Source organism: Quercus suber, unplaced genomic scaffold (assembly GCF_002906115.3).
Source record: "Quercus suber isolate HL8 unplaced genomic scaffold, Cork oak 2.0 scaffold_267, whole genome shotgun sequence".
Lineage (NCBI taxonomy): Eukaryota > Viridiplantae > Streptophyta > Magnoliopsida > Fagales > Fagaceae > Quercus > Quercus suber.
The window spans coordinates 218,320-229,945 of NW_027069723.1; positions in this window are offsets into that span (position 1 = coordinate 218,320).

Genomic DNA, 11,626 nt, shown 5'->3' on the forward strand with positions numbered 1-11,626 from the left:
GTAATGTAGTCCTTCCATCTAAATTGATAATGACAATGTAACAAAAATGGACGGTGGGGAAATGTTGGTTAAAAGAGTTATTTGTAGAATAAAAATCATTTGTTCCATTATTAGTGTTTTACTTTGAGTTTCATTATGCTCCATCAACGTTATAAAAGTTATAAAGTTATAAAAGTTTAAATTAAGAAGAAGAAAAAAATCACACATAGCATATTGCAGTTACCGTAGTAAAATTAGTGGAACTCTAAGAGTACTGAAAAATAGGATTTTCATTCACGATCAATTATATCATTCAAATATGTGTCTTGATTATTTTAATTAAGTGGCGTCTTAACATGATGATAAAGAAAAATTATTATGAAAGTTCAAATTCTATCTTAGAAAAAAATAAGTGTCTGACTCACAGTTCATTAAGATAATTCTTTTTCTTCTTTTTGTTTTGTTTTAAGAATAGTTAAACCTAAGACACTAATCCCAGCCACACCATCCCTAGAGAATATCCAAGCTTTAAGAATCATTTTTGAAGACAATAATGAAAAGAAAATATTGGTGCTCGTAAGTCTTAAGTATATATATCAAAGTACGTCAAACAAATTTTGATCATTCGTCCCTTTACTCAGTCATAAATGTGAATGTGTTGATGATGGTGTTTTTGTGTAGTTCCCTGAGTCAAATACATAGGGATCCATGACTGACCTAGTTTAGAGCTAGAGTAAACAAATTTACTTCTGTCATACGTACCCAGATAGACATGGATTGAAAAAGTCTAAAGAAATATATAACAATAGTAGGATTTGGAGATTAAAAAATAAAAATGATAAGTAAGTTGCATCATATTTTACGTTATCATTGTCAAAAAAGTGAAACGTGTAGCCCAACCAAAAATTATTTTATACATAGTCTAAAAGCAATACTTCTTTTCGTATGAATAATAAATTAATTCCTTTATAAATTTTAAAAGAAACTATACAATACTATTTTAATGTAGTTTAAGCGTGTTTCGCTTCCACTTTACCATGGTTTGGACTAAATTGTAATGTCAAATTTTATATCCAAATAAAAAAATAACAAAGAATACCCTACAAAGGGTGGAGACAGAGGATAGGAGAAAGCGAACTTTGTTTTGTTTTTGTTTTTTTATTTTATTTTAATTTTTTTTTGTCCCTTCTGTTAATTCGAATGGGAAGACAAATAATCTTAGAAAAAAAATTGAGAAAAAGACAATTTTATTAATACTATTAGCAATTATTTTATATCTCAAAAACAAGACAAAACGGAAAAAAAAATATATAATATATAAAGTCAAAAATAATAATACATAATTGAAATTAAATATTTTAAAAACCTATTAAAATTTTTCATCCTAACCTCAAAATGTTTTGAGTTGATTCTACCCGACTCAGAATATGTAGATTCTATAGTTGCGTAAAACATACATACCGTAAGAGTGTAAAACATATGGTGAAAGAGAAGATACATGCATATGATACATGAGTAGTTATTATATAGTCTAGAACATTGCTCCCTCCTCTTACATGAGAGGTGAGCCTCACGGTGGATCCTACGTGAGGACCACTCTTCAAATAAAAGGAGATAGGAAGCTGTGTTCCCAGAACACCAACCAATAAATTTCCACGACACATGATACACATATATATATATATATATATATATATATTATATTTGATTTAGGACAAAATTTTGGTATACGCTGTTTTGACCACAAGTCATCATCGCAATGGGGGAAAAAGACATGCATTTGCAGGCATTGGACAGAAGTGCAAGTCCCTTCTCTTATCAGCGTGCTTTCTTAGAAATTTGTAATAGCACATGTAGCAAATCATTTCGGAATTGGTAACAAACATTCTACGTGATTATGTTGAAAAAGAAAAACAGGTCGAGAAGACTTAAAAAGTCTTGTCTTCCACACAAGCCATCCTACTTGGCAAATATTCATATGTATGTAGATTCGTTTATGGGCAGAGTTTCTTTGCAACTACAGAGAGCACAAAGTCATTCATTTAGTACTGTACTCGTCTACGCATCTATCATGATCTATCCCATTTAATACCATAAATGTTGCAAAGATAGTATTTGGCAATGCCTTAGAATTATCGTCATAGTTTGAGTGTCTTTGATTGATAGCTACGGCATTAGTGGACACTTCTTTCTAGTTTTTACCTTTCTTTCTAATCTTTTTATTGGACAAACTACGTGTTTGGCATCATTAGGGGTTGTTTTTTTAACAATGTTTTATTCCTGTACAGTTGTAATAACTAACAAAAGTATATATGAATAGTCCAAAAAACCCAGTGGAGTAATTTTCTAACCTAGTCTTCCACTTAATTTGAGTCTTACTTGATACTTGCCGTATTGATTTTTTTCAATTAATGGCTTGACTTGCTATAATTGAAGTTGACAAATGATAACATTCTTAATTGTCAAAGTTTCCCCCGACTAATTATTCGAATTAAAACCAAAATCAAACACCGTTTTAGGAAAATAATGCTGGAGCGAAAAGGTATAGCAAAGCATGACAAAGAAAAGTACTCACAATTGTGAACTGTGTAGTAGTAGCTGAACATAATAGATTTTCGTATTAATTTTTTTCAATTAAGTGCTTGACTTTGCCATAATTGAAGTTGACAAATGATAATTAAGATTCTTAATTGTCAGCTTTACCACTGACTAATCAGTCAGATAAACTCAAAAATCATCCACCATTTTAGAAAGAAAAGTATTCACAACTATGAACTGTAGGTGTACTAGAACATAATAGAGTTTGTGCCTCCTATCATCATAGCCAAAGGGTTAGAAAAGAGACAACAAAATGAATAAAATGATCCAAATTAAAGAACCTTTCCATTTTTGCCAGGCTTAAATTAGACAAGCAGTTAAATTGTTTCCCAATATTATTACATAGATTCTTTTTTTTTTTTATGGGATTATTACATAGATTCTATAACTGTCATATATTTTATAGCTGATGTGGAGTAATGTTATAGAAAAGATCAACACATTAACGGTGAGTTTCAATAGTTTCAATAAATAAATAAATAAAAAAGTAAATTTCAGTTAACTTAATAAATTATAAAGTATTTTATCGTAAAATAAGAGATCTAGAATTCGGTCCTCAACTTAAACTGAAAAATCAATCAGCATTTGTGTGGATTAATATTGAATATGATTCAAACATAAGTGTGGATGCACTTATTTCTACACATTTCTTAGAAGTCTTTCCTTGCAAAATTAAGTCTACTATGGATGCTAACCAAAGACTTTTTCTTAGGGATGGCAAAATGTACCCGACCCGCGGGTACCCGGTCCGACCCGACCCTAATGGGTAGGGTTTTACCCGGCCCGTTTAACATTAGGGTCGGGTCTGGGTTTTAATTAAAAAACCCGAAGCGGGTTCTGGTCGGGTCCGGGTATTAGGCATACCCGACCCGAACCCAACCCGTATATAATATTAAAAATTAAAAAAAAAAAAAAAAACCCTAGCTATAAATACTCACTTTCTAACCCTAATCCCTTAGACACATTCACTCTCTCACCCTCTCTGTCTTGCCAAGCCGCCTCTCATTCTCTCCCTCACCCTCACTCTCACTCTCACTTGAACAAGACCACTGCTACTTCCTTCACCGGCGCTGCTACTCCTTGCATACCTCACCTTTCCGGCGCCGCTCCGTTCTCCACCTCGTCGGTCTTTCTTCCCTGCCTCCCTCACCTTACCGTAGCCTGCAGACGCCGTTGCTCCTCCCTTACCTCGTCAGGTCCTCCTCCACCTCACAAGGCCGCAACGCTCTCATCTCCCTCACCTCATCGTGAACTCAAGCTCTTGCAATGAAAATCGTTCTGTTTGTTCATAGAATCAAATTTATATTTTTTAGTGTAAGTGCTATTTTGTTTGAATAGGATCTACTTGTTTGATTTGATTTTGTAGGGTCTTCTTGTTCGAACCTAGGGTTTATATGTTAAATCTTTTTTTTACTTTTGATGTGGGAAAATATTTTAATGAAAAATAATGGTTTTTGTTCCGATCTGTTGTATTTTCTATTGTAATCAAATTTGTATTTTCTAGTTTAAGTGCTATTTTTATAATTCTTGTTCCAATTTGTTGGTTGTTGAGAAAATAATGGTTTTGATTGGTTTCCATCTGTTCAGATCTGGATTTTCTTGTGTTCTTTTTCCCGTTACTGTTTGGTTGCTGAGAAAATCAACATCAGGCAAACAATTTTTTTTTTTATTGGGCCACAGAATGAGCCTTGAAGTACCATAGCCCAACGGGGCCCGTGAAGCCCGCGGGGCCTGACGGGCCGGGTTCGGGGTTTAAAAAAAAAGCCCGTTTATTAAACGGGCTGGATTCGGGCCAAGAGTTCAGGCCTGCGGGTCGGGTTCGGGTATTAAAAAACCCGGCCCAAACCCGACCCGTTGCCATTCCTAGTTATCTCCCTTGCCCTATCACACACAATTCTGGTTTCCATCACCACTAAAATTGCTGGGTTATGATTGCAAACCAACTCTCTGATATGACTCTTAAATGAAGGCTTCAAAACGCCCTACAATTCCAAATTATGATATTCATTATAATGATGTTGAGGGGTGGGACATTCATCGAAGGGTGGCAAGGACTTCGCCTCCTCCCTCAAATTCCATCTGATCCACTTCAGCACTTCCTTCGTCTGCCCTTCTTCCGGACTTATCTCCATCTTCATCTCCATCTCTAGATTGTGATGAAGTACACCCATCTCCATCTCTAGCACCAACACATGGAAGCTGAACACAACCGTTAGGTGAAAAACTAGAATTAGTATTGCTTGATTTTCCAACATCTTTCGCTCTATTAGGCATTCGCTGTGACTTACTTCGCATAGTATGGGTATTAAGGCTACCTGAGGTAAAGACTCCCAACCTAGGCTCCGATCCTCCACCGGCATTGGCATATCCATCATAAGAAGCCACCATATGATCTTTGCCGTCACCCAAATCTTCCAAGCTTTTCGATAGGACTTCAGATCTGTTGTATTTTCTATTGTAATCAAATTTGTATTTTCTAGTTTAAGTGCTATTTTTATAATTCTTGTTCTGATATGTTGGTTGTTGAGAAAATAATGGTTTTGATTGGTTTCCATCTGTTCAGATCTGGATTTTCTTGTGTTCTTTTCCCGTTACTGTTTGGTTGCTGAGAAAATCAGCATCAAGCAAACAATTTTTTTTTTTTATTGGGCCACAGAATGAGCCTTGAAGTACCATAGCCCAACGGGGCCCATGGAGCCCGCGGGGCCCGACGGGCCGGGTTCGGGCCAAGAGTTCAGGCCCGCGGGTCGGGTTCGGGTATTAAAAAACCCGGCCCGAACCCGACCCGTTGCCATTCCTACTTTTTCTTTGTTTTGTTCTTTTTGAGTGAATGCACGATTTACTTGCTGTTCATAATCTCTGTAAATAGGGTTTCATAATTGTGTTTCGGACTTTCAGGTGCTTTGTGCCCTCCTTAGCGCACATTTTTTTGAAGGGTGCTGGTTACTTAGAGGATGCTTCTTAAATTACTATTTATGGTTGATTTTAATTTGTGTTGCAGGTCAGATTTTCATCATTGCCTTGGATTCCAATGTATGACAGATTGTCATTTCATGATCATCCTTTGTATTTCCAAGGAGGAATTTTGTCCATATTTTTGGTGCCGTGTGTTAATCTTAATTGACCGCCAAAAGTTTACAATCTGCCCGGAAACTGGTATGAAATTATTAATGTTGTTAAGAAAGCATCATAAACAAATTATATTCTCAATCTATCGAAATCATAAACAAATTATATTATCTATCTGATATATATAATATTTTTTTTTTATTAAATGCGAATTTTTGCAAATTCACTTTTAGATTACATCTTATTTTTATATTATTTATACTTGCAAATTTTAAAATAATTAGGGATCAATAACTATTTCATCTATAAAATGTTTAAAATTATGTTCAATCTTTTGTATTATAAAATTATGTATAAAAGATGAGTTATTGACCAAATAACAAATAATATCCAACAGACATAAAATTTGGTATGCGCATTATAGACATATAGATGAGATTTAAAATATTAACATTGTGGGTGCCCGAGGACTAAGGATGAAGCTGAAAGGTCACACATTTGACCCGAGGACCGAGGATGAAGTTGAGAGGTCATAGCATTAACGTGGTAATACTGCAAGCCACGGGCCCAAAGGGGGAAGCCGCCCGAGGAGGAGATGAAATGAGTCACGATACTATGTGGTATTCTAAGCAGGAGCTAGGATCTAAAGAGAGTGGAAGTCAATGTGTAGAAGGGAAACTTCTAGCCTAATGTAGCCTGTTTGCATCCGCATTAAATGATAGACAACAGTTTTATCAGCCGCATTGATGAAGAAGTGACTTGAACAGTGTTAGCCATAGCTAGGCAGATTCCCTCCACCATCTTCTTCAAATATGAAAGTGTCAAAAAAGGAGAGAGGTTAGGTAGAAATGGATGGTGAAGATGTGATGAAGGTAGAGGTATATAAGGAAAGGAGAGAGTATTAGAAAGGGGATTGGAAAAAAGAGAAAAAGAAATAGAAAGAATAACATTGGAGAAGAAAGTAAACAGTACCACTTTTTATACAAATTCAGTCTCCTTGGAAGCCCTTGTGTAGAGCCTAATACTTATTTGTTTTTTAATACAAACCTGATTCTTCCTTGTAGTTATCCTCGGGCAGAGCCCATTGTTGTTGTTCTTTCCCTCTTACAAATTTTATTGATTTGGGCCAAGTTTGAAGGGTACAATCCATTACTATAAGTGGGCTTGGGCTACAAACTTTTTGGTCCTTACAAACATCATTAAAAGTTGTTGAGTGGTATAATATTGTTTAAAGTTATATATATATATATATGTGTGTGTGTGTGTGTGTGTGTGTGTGTGTGTGTGATACATAAGATATTTATGATACATGAGATATCTTCTTGTATCACACCCCACTAGTTAAAATGGTTTGCTCAAAATTTAGAGAATTGAAAATAAAAAATTTTGAAAAAAATAAATAAAAAGTTAGAAGTAACCATCATCTCATCGAAATTTCTTAACAAAGACGTAAAAATAATATGAAAAAAAGTCAATTTCTAAATATCTTTAAGCCTATGTATTTATATGTGATTTGATATCTCTTAAATTTTTTAGAAAGCCAAACAAAATAATTAATGAATGACATAAAGCTTTTCTCAAAACAAGTTTAGAGGAATATTCTCCTAAAACCCATTGCATGGTATTTAATAAATTAATATTATCAGTTATGTATATAACAATTAAGTCATTTATATAATTTTATTTTATTTTTATTTTTCTCTGCTCTCGTCTCCCTAACCTAGCTTAGGGCGGCGAGACTGTAGAACTTTTTATCCTCCTTTAGGAGTGATAATCGTTCCCTCTATTGACACTGTTGATAGTAGGGCTAGTGGTTTTTTTGCTTCTTGGGGTGGGGAAACAGCATTCTTTTCTTTTTTTCGCTTTGTTTTACTGTTGGTCTTTGTGTAATGGAGGAAATTCTGAGCGACTGGAAACGATTCTCCCTTTTGGAGGAAGAAAATAGTAAGGTTAAACTGGATGATGAAAACAATGAAGCCAAAGAGGTGATACTAGCAGGGAAGTTTATGACAAGAAGGGCTTTGAGTATCGAGGCGGTTGGAAGAACTCTCAAACCGCTGTGGAAAACACGAAATGGCTTCAAAATCCGAGACGTTGGAAATCATGTACTACTCTTTGTGTTTGATAATGAGAATGAGGCTGAAAGGATTTTAGCAACTGAACCGTGGACTTATGATAAACATCTTATTATTCTATCTCGCTATGATGGGTCTTGCCCCATCCAGAAAATTAGATTTCATACAGTCAAATTTTGGGTTCAACTCCATGGTCTCCCAATGAACAAACTAAATGAGAGGACAGCTTATGGGATAGGGAGAAGTATTGGGGAAGTATCAAGGGCATCACAGTCCGGTGAGTTAATTGGTGGTAATTTCTTAAGAACCAGGGTAGGCATTAATGTCACGAGGCCCCTTAGCAGAGGACGTAAAGTTCTTCTTGGCAATAATAGAGAGGTTTGGGTGAACTTCAAGTATGAGAAAATGCCAAACTTTTGTTACTGGTGTGGGTTGGTGTCCCATGATGCAAAGGAATGCAATGTGTGGTTGTCCAGCAAGGGTTCGCTGTCTCTGGATCAACAAGAATATGGTCCATGGCTTCGAGCAGATCCTTTCTCAGTTGGGAAGAAATCTTTTATGTTTGTTCCAGGCTCAGGAAGTGATTTTGGTGGGGAAGATACCCCTAGGAGGATTGGACGTGAAACGGAAGGGAGGTCACAAGGGGCGGCGCCGCCGCAGGAAGCAGTCACAAACATAGTTGACCTCGAATCTCCCAAGGATAATCAGGTTTCAGAAAATCCGGATACTACGGCTATTTTCAAGCAAACTTCCCATGCAAGTAAAGATCTAGATTGCCCTGAATCTCTTCCCATCGTGCAGCCTACAAATGCGCATACTGATATGATTAATTTTGAAGCCCAAATCCTGGATATAGATATGGAATTAAATAAATTTGATAATCATACTTCATGCACAGCCAACCCGAGTATTATGGATGAATTGCCTCCTAGCTTGTCTATTTACTCTGACCAGGTACATGCACGTGACAAGGCCATCCCTTTATCCCATAATAGTGCACATGAGTCCATTAATGAACCATGTGACTTGGAGGGTGATCAAAAACACTTGAGAACCTGGAAACATTTGGCACGTTCGAAACAAACTTCTGAAGAAAACATGCATGCGCCAACCTTAGGCAAACGTCCTATAGTAATGGAAGGGGAGATGGAGGCAGAACAAACTCGTAAGAAGATACAGATTTCTAATGAAGATCAATATTTATTGGCGGAGGCTGCAGAGCAGTCCCGCCAGTACCAATGAGTTTTCTAGCATGGAACTGTCGTGGGCTTGGGAACCCATGTACAGTTCGAGAGCTTGGTGATTTAATCCAGGCTAAAGATCTCTCTGTCGTGTTTTTAGCCGAAACATGGGCAGACGGAGCAAGGCTAAAAGAAATCAAAAGAAATTTAAGTTTTGACAATTTGCACTTTGTGGAACGAATAAATAGAGCCGGTGGTTTGGCTCTTCTTTGGAAGGATTCTGTGAATTTACATGTTGAAACTTCCTCTAAAAATCATATTGATGCGGTTGTGGATAAAGGGAAAGATAGTGCTTGGAGAATTACTAGATTTTATGGAGAACCCGTGACTCACAAAAGGATGGAGTCTTGGAATCTACTTCGAGAACTTAACTCTCGAATGAAAATTCCTTGGCTTTGTTTGGGTGACTTCAATGAAATAATTCGACAATCGGAAAAATTGGGGGGTAGTGTTAGAAGCCAATCTCAGATGCAGATGTTTAGAGATGCCATTGATAAGTGTGGTTTTATGGACCTCGGATTTACTGGTTCTCAATTTACTTGGAAGAAGCACTTCAATGATGGTCATTCGGTTTGGGAGCGATTAGACCGGGGTATGGCTAACAGTGATTGGATGTTGAGATTTGCTGGTACTATGGTACACCATTTACCATCTTTTTCTTCGGACCATTGTCCAATCTGGATTGTGCCAAGAGCCTTGATCTCTACGTGTGCATCCAAACCATTCCGATTCGAAGAAATGTGGCTAACGGAGAAAGGGTGCACTGACACTATTCAAGCAGTTTGGGCAGTGAGTGATTCAGCTGATCCTGGTACAAAAGTGATTAAGAAGGTAGAGAGATGTGGTATCGAACTAAGGAAGTGGAGCTTGAAAAATTTCGGTAGTGTGAGAAGAGAGTTGGAACTAAAGAAGAAGGAAATAGTGCAAGCCGAAAGAGAAGCAATGAGATCCGGTCAGAATTTCAGAGTTAGGGAGCTCATGTTTGAACTCAACAAACTCATGGATAAGGAGGCTCGGATGTGGCTGCAACGGTCTAAAGTACAATGGGCTAAATATGGGGATAGGAACTCAAGGTACTTCCATGCAAGAGCCACACAACGGTTCCGTAAAAATTCAATCTCCAATCTCAAAAAAGCTGATGGCATGTGGTGTAGTAGTCAAGATGAAGTGGCAGACACAATAGTGGCCTATTTCCAAGATTTATTTACATCAGCCAGGCCCACCAATTTGGAGAATACTACCCAGCATATATATCCCATTATAACTGATGAGATGAATGCAAGTCTAGTGGCTGATTTTGATGCTATGGAAGTGCAGGAAGCAATTAAGCAAATGGCTCCTCTTAAAGCTCCCGGTCCGGATGGTATGCCTCCTATATTTTATCAAAATTATTGGGATTTATTGGGGGCGGATGTCACCTCTTCTGTGCTTTACTTTCTTAACACTGCATCTTTGCCTGCTAACCTTAATCATACTTTTATAAGGTTAAAAATCCGGAATTGGTTTCTGAATTTCGGCCTATTAGCCTTTGTAATGTGTTGTATAAAATTTTTTCAAAGGTTTTAGCAAATAGGCTCAAAAAAATTCTACCAAATATTATCACTGAAAACCAGAGTGCTTTTACAAAGAGCCGGCTTATCTCTGATAATATATTGGTGGCTTTTGAGTCTTTACATAGCATGCAGAGACACACAGGGAAAGACAATTATATGGCCATTAAGCTTGATATGAGTAAAGCTTACGATAGGGTGGAGTGGTGCTATTTAGAAGCGGTGATGAGGAGAATGGGGTTTGATGAAAGATGGGTTAGATTGATGATGACTTGCATTACTACTATATCTTACTCCATCCTAATTAATGGTGAGCCTAAAGGCATGATAGTTCCTACCCGAGGCATCAGACAGGGTGACCCATTATCTCCCTTCTTGTTCCTACTGTGTACTGAAGGATTGAATGGTTTGATATCCCAAGCAGCCAATCATGGAGAAATTAAGGGTTATGCTTTATGCAGAAATAGCCCGAGACTAACACATCTTCTTTTTGCAGATGATAGTCTTCTCTTTTGCAGGGCCACAGAGCAGGAATGCAATAATATTTTGGAGATATTAGATGTGTATGGTAGTTGTTCTGGACAACAAATCAACCGGAATAAGACCACCATCTTCTTTAGTAAGCTTACTTCTGAAGAATCTAGAGAGTACATCAAACAAGCCATGGAGGTGTCAGAGATCAAGCAGTATGAGAAATATCTAGGACTACCATCTTTTGTGGGGAAAAGAAAGAAAGCCAGTTTCAACTTTATCAAGGAGAAGGTTTGGAGAAAATTGCAAGGGTGGGAGGAAAAATTGCTATCGCAGGCTGGGAGGGAGATATTGATCAAAGCTGTAGTGCAAGCAATACCCACTTACACCATGAGCTGCTTCAAACTCCCCCTCGGTCTTTGCAGTGAATTGGAGAGCCTAATCAGGAAATTTTGGTGGGGTCAACGAGGAGACAGACGTAAGATTCATTGGGTAAATTGGGAGACTCTTACTCAACCTAAGTCTGCAGGAGGTATGGGGTTTAAAGATTTAGCTCTTTTTAATGACGCTTTGTTAGCCAAACAAGCTTGGCGTCTTCTTCACAGTAAGGAATCGCTTTTGTACAAAGTTTTCAAAAGTAAAT